Source organism: Geospiza fortis, unplaced genomic scaffold, assembly GCF_000277835.1.
Source record: "Geospiza fortis unplaced genomic scaffold, GeoFor_1.0 scaffold7, whole genome shotgun sequence".
Classification (NCBI taxonomy): Eukaryota; Metazoa; Chordata; class Aves; order Passeriformes; family Thraupidae; genus Geospiza; species Geospiza fortis.
The window spans coordinates 5104233-5110426 of record NW_005054344.1 but is presented as its reverse complement, the minus strand read 5'-3'; the positions used below and the strand labels follow the sequence as shown (position 1 = coordinate 5110426).

The 6194-nt window shown below is 43.6% G+C and overlaps 1 non-coding gene across 1 annotated transcript; it reads left to right on the top strand.

Moving 5' to 3' along the window:
* Positions 1–5857: 5857 nt before the first annotated feature.
* TRNAS-AGA lies at positions 5858–5939 on the top strand. Its single transcript has one exon. It is a non-coding gene; the product is annotated as a tRNA-Ser (tRNA).
* The last annotated feature ends 255 nt before the right edge of the window (positions 5940–6194 follow it).

Here is a 6194-nt window from a genome sequence, read left to right as displayed (position 1 = left end):
TGTTCAAGTCCCTTTGGTTTTAACACTGTAAACTAACCTGAGTGAGAATGTTATCAAGGATCAAGGTGGTAGAATTTGCTCTTTAACTCTTGCCCACCTGGACTTCTTTGACTTGGAAGTGTTTTTCACCATAGCATACAGACATGGCAAAGCTCAGTTAGTGCACAGCAAAGCTGCGACTTTATCAACACAAGAGGTGGGAGTGCACTTAATACTTCTATCCTGATTTTATCTAATGAGTCTGGGCAGGCTACAATCACCTGGGTGACTCAGTTTCTCCACCTTAAAACTACAATGGCTACTTTCAAATACACTGAATCCTCTTGTGACCTGCCAAAGAACAAATGCTAAACAAGAGAATGTACTGTTGCTCCACACATTTCTCAGCCTCTCCTGCCTTCAGTCCCTCACTGTTCTCTGCCAAGGTATGTGCCCACTCACTTTGCTGGGTGACCACACAGTAAGCTGAACTGAACACTGCCTGTAGACAAAGACTTAACAGAATGCCTATGCTAGAGTCAACCTGCTCGTTTACATTAAATCCATGCACACTGCCCCCAGAAGGTGGATTGCACAACTGTTATGTGGCAGAACGAGCCAGCATGTGGAAACAGGGTCAGAAGACCTGTCTGCAGGATAGATACTGCCCTGGCCCCTGAATGTGTTCCTGATGTGCCATGGGTGGGGGATGCAGAGCTCAGTGAAGATGGCAGGGAAGAGAGGAGCCTGCATTGAAGGCTATGCACTGTTCAGGGTACCCTGTAGCTTCTTGGTTGGGTACACAGCACACCCCAGTCTTTTGAAAAATCTCCTTTCTTACCTCCATGATTTTAAATTATGCCTGTTATCCCCATCTACTGCAAATGTTGAGCTTTCCCTCCTCTTCTTGTTGCTCATATCATTATAATTTTAATTTTGAATTTATTTTTTACAGGAAACAGTTTATTATTTTTTACAGAATGTCAAGAGGATCTGAACCTGAAACAAGTCTTTGCAATTCAGCCTACAGTGTCATCTAAAAAATGAAAATTAATTGTGTGATAGGGAAACTGAGGAACAAATGCTTTCTGGCATTTGCTTTCTCTTTCAGGCATTAGGGTTTTTTAGAGTGCAAGGAAAAATTCCTTTTATCTTCCAGCTACAGTTTGCTAGCAGCATTGTTTGGTTTTAAACGACTGATGATCTACTCTTCCAGTTGAGGTCATGAAAATAAATTTTAGACTGGCCAAACAACCCCTTGAAGTTCAGTTTACCTTCTGCCAGATTGCTGAAGAACAGTAATGTCATTCTGCAATGCCCTCTGCTGGGAGATGCAGCCAGAGCTGGAAGGAGAGCTACCAATTCCCGTCCTCCAGCAAGGAAGAGATATTTGCAATGAGATGGACTGGATTTTCACCTTCTGTATGAAATCCTGACCCTGCTGAAATCAGTGAGGTCCTAGCTTTTAATTTTCACTTTGCCCTTTAACATTTTTCCTTTTTAAAACTGCACTGGTAAAAAAAAACTGTTTATTTCAAGTCCAAATGAAAACTTCATTACTCACAGACATAAGATCTCTTTTTAGCATTTGAGCTCTAGAGAGAGGTTTTATGAAGAAGCTTTCACCTGAAAAAGTCTTTGCTCTTCTTGCTATTCTTCTAAGTCTTTTAACTGTAAAAGTCTGTACAAAATCACACATGCAAATGGCATTCATATCATACAGGTGTGATTCTGCCTAACATATATTTTCACTCACAGGATTCTTGTACTGAGAAAAAGAAGCTATGCAGTGAAACAAAATGCACTGCTATGCAGTGAAATAAAGGAGTGTATCTGGAACCTGATGTGTGACAACACCAGCCCTGCCAGCTGCCACATCTGTCTCCCTCTGAGATGCAGTATCCTGGAGCCTCAGGAAGAAAAATCTGAATCAGCCTCACTGAGGAGCGGGATGTTAGTGTGGACTTCACACAAAGAGCACCTTCACCCCCATATGTACACTCACACCATGCCCCTGTGGCTTAGGGGATAGTTCTTCCTAGCTCACAACTCTTCTGGAGAATCATCCCTGAAAAATATTTTCCAGCCTTGGCAAGGGTGATGGAATGGTATCTCTGCTTTGGTTTCAGCTCCTTCAGCTAGGCTGGTTTTACATGATGTTGTCTCTCACCACAGCTGTGCAATGGGCAGCAAGCAGGAAGGATTTTTCCACAGTAGTCCCCAGTCCTCTGTGCTTGATGCTTTCTCCTTCCTACTCACGTTCTCATAGCCTAGGTCCTTCCTGGCAGGCTAATTATCTAATATTTACAACTACTTATTATTTCTATCTGTTAAATGGAAACATTTTTACTTTGTGATATGTTCTCTGCACCGATCTGCTTTATCACCATGTGCCTCCCTCTGCTCCACTTTACAGGGACTGACACCCTTGGTGCCAGAGAATGCAGGTGCAGTAAAGCTCCACAGTGCCTGGCAACACCATTTTTACTCAAAGTTACACATAATTATCATTGATTTGAAAGTGTGACCTCCTTGTTACACAGCCTTACAAGCTGACAGTTTTTTTCCAAAAAAACTTTCCAGTGTTTGTTATGCCCTCACAGAGATCAAAATGTCATGGTTATAAGAAGCTTTGAGGATTATGCCATGTTCATTAAAAGGCCCCCAGACAAGTATTTTTTTGTTTTGTATACTGTCCTGAAAAATCTTCTACTTCTCTTGGTAAGCACCACATCACACTCATTTGAAAATGAGCATGTATGCTTACAAACATCCAAAAGGAAGCTGACCCCTCACAGCAAGGGCTAAGATTGCCATTCTGGACACTTACCTGTTCTTCACAAACAGTTTCCTTTACAAGAGAACTGTGTAGCCCAGGCAACAGGTGGTGGCTGCTCATATACTCTACATACTCTACCTTGAAAATTTTAATTGAGAGGAAGGTTGGAAGCAACTGGAAGTTTTTTCCAGTCCTCATGCCCCTCATGTGCCAGCAAACTGAACTGAAAATCCACCCTCTGAGCTGGCACCTTCAATGGAAGGACTGACAGTCAATTCCAAGACTGGGATAGCCTCCAGCTTAAACTGTCCTTTGATCCGAGACTGTCTCTCAACATCACAAGCCAGTGTTATATGAGGAATCTTGCACATACTGTTAGTTTTGCTGCCAAGAAGTCTTTGAAGAAGCTGTCTCCCAATCTGGTATCTTTAGCAGAAAATTTTCATTCACAGGAATGCTTGCTAGTGGTTAAATATGTGGCCAAAAATCTAGATTTAGCCCTGAATTTTCTCATGTTGATGCACTGTACTACTAATAAGAAATAAGCAGCATCACTCAAAATGATGTTATACTGGACTGTGACAAGGAACAGGATTAAAGTAATATCCTGCAGCTGGGAGCAACGAGTTGTACAGTTCTACCTATGCTGGAGGTGGCAGAACACCTTGGGGAGAGGCAGTCACTGCATTACCTCCATCCCAACTTCTGGGGCAAGAGATTGGAAGGCAGAAAGGCCTGCAACATGCTATCACCATTTCAAGAAGCAGAGTGCCTCCCTGCAATCATTTCCCTCTTGTCTGGCAATGGGTAGCACTCAGAAACAACTTTGGTATTATCTGGCTCTGCTGTCCTCTTACCATTACCTGAGCCCCTTAGAGTTCATTGTTCAGAGAAGAGGGCTGAGTTCTAGTCAACCTCAATTTAGGCTCACTTTGGTTCCCAGAGAAAACAGAAATTTTTTTCTCTCTTTTTCAGCCCATCCTGCCCTAGAAATTTTTTTTTGTCTTCATCACTGTTGTGGCAAAATCCAGTTTTATCAGCATCGCTGAGAAAGCTTTCAGTAGCTTGAGGAATAGAGAACATTATGGCTTCCACCCAGGACAGCCTTCCAGCTTTCTGTCCTCTCTTCCTAAGGATATATTGAGACAGTATATTAAAAAAAAAAAAAAAAAAGAGAGAGAGAGAGAGAGAGAAAGAAGGCATCATCATCAAAGTGGTCATTCTGTACTTTTCCAGCCCTCAGCAATCAGTAACCTTTCCATTTCCACCCAAGTAGTCAGTAGGAGACATGATTTGAGCAAGCCACTTCACTGGTTTCCTAAGAGAGGACAAAATTCAGGGCATGACCTCAACTCCTTTCTTCTGGCCACAGCTTAGCTGAAGGCCCAGTATGTCAGATTCACCTCTGTGTGATTCCAGGGACTAGTCTGGAATCAATTTGACCCAGTAAGTCTCTTTGATTGCATCAGGCCTTTCAGAAGTTTTGAACGACAAGGATCTAAACAGCAGGCAGCAATCTGCACAAAGCCAATCTTTTCAGTTCAACAATTTTTAAAGGTCTGTGCCTTTTTTCTTTTTCTTTTATTTTCTTTTTGGTTTCAAATGCTTTCCAACTGAGCAAATGCTGCAACGAGTTCACAGGAGAAGGCCTCGAGGCACCCCTGACTTTGGCACCATCATCCCATAGACACTCCATACATTTTTGGCACCTTGCAACAGACACACTGACAGCCACAGGATTGATGGAAAGGGAAAGAAGCTGTTGTGCAGTCAAAAGAGAATGTACTCAGATTTCTAAGGCCATTTGAAAGAATGCCAGAATGATACTGGATTTCGGCATTCTTAAGCTCCTTTAAGATGATGCAGCAAGTGGTCTTTTCCACATGTGATGATGTATTTCAGGACAAGAGTTTCTTCAAGATTTTCCAAGCCTGTGGGCTCCTGATCCTTTTTCAAATTACAGAGATGATAGCATACTGGGGAGAATTGTGATTAGTTTAAACTCTCCACAGCTGCAAGAGATGAATGTAAAAATTCTACACAAAAATCCACTTCTTCTGGATTGAATTTACCTACATGACACAGAGTCCTGGCCAAGGGACCACTTAAAAGAGCTGGAGCAGCATCAGCGCTATTTAGTTTCTTCCGTCACATCAACCCAACAAAGGCTCACAACTCTTCTACCCGACACATCTCCCCCAGCAGCAGTGCCATGGATCGGGCAGGGTATTAACAGCGACCTGAGATATGTGGGGAGGAAAATGAAACAATTAAATAAATGCTTATGTACAAGGGAATTCAGACAGGGCTTGCAACTCATTAATTGAAATACACAGAGAATTGTAAAATACCTTGTTACCGAGAGGCTTTGCTTGGAGCTCTTAAGGACAGCAGACCCCACCTTATCACAGGCTGGGAAATTTTGAGCCATCTTGGCAACAGGAGGATACAGGCACCATGCTTTCCGTCTCAGCTGACCTAAGGAGATGTCAATGCTCTGTTTGGCTTAACAGGACCTCTCTCTCTCAATTGCTTCATTATATTTCAAAAAAATAAAATAATATGCAGCATTGACTGACACTCTGAGCCCGCCTCGGGACATCTCACCTCCTGTGCGTCTCTGACGAGAGGGAAGGGGAAGCTGGCCTTGGCAGACTGGTGACAGACACCTCCCATGTTTGTCTGGATTTATTATCGGGGCCGTAGGCGAGAGCCACCTTTATGGGGCCTTCCTCAAAAATGCCTGCCCCGACTTCCCGGGCTCTAGCGGGGATGCCAGCTGGGGAGCGATCCTGCTTTTAAGGGTACTGAGGCTGCTCTCTCCACAACTGTTCCTAATCTACGCCAAAAACAAAACAAAACAAAACATTTAAAAAACAAAACTGGACTTCTCCCGCAGGACTCAGCAAAGCCTAACCGTTTGGCTGTGCTCTAAACAGACCAAGATCCAGCTCAGTGAGCTGTATGACAGACACATTAAGTTTAACCTCTATTTTAAACCTGTCACTGAGCCCCATGAGGAAGCCGGGCCGAAGTACCAAACCACGCTTCTTTTTCGTAATCAGTGATCACAACGTGGTGAAGCCAAAGCCAGCATGCGTAGTCGTGGCCGAGTGGTTAAGGCGATGGACTAGAAATCCATTGGGGTCTCCCCGCGCAGGTTCGAATCCTGCCGACTACGAGCAACTTATTTTCTTTCGTCTGAATGTTCTTGTCTCTCCGTTGTCCCTAATCCACTCACTGTTTGCCTCTTTGGTTTTTTGGTTTGTTTTTGTTTTTGTTTTTTTTTTGGACACAATAAAAATTTTCACCAGTAAGAAATAAAACGAGGGAATTCGGAGCCACTCCCCTAGAGCCCCAGCTCAGAACAGAAACCTTCAGCTCGGAGAGGTTGCCCCTGCCTTTAGGGCAGGGCGAGGCGGGACTCGGCCGCGGC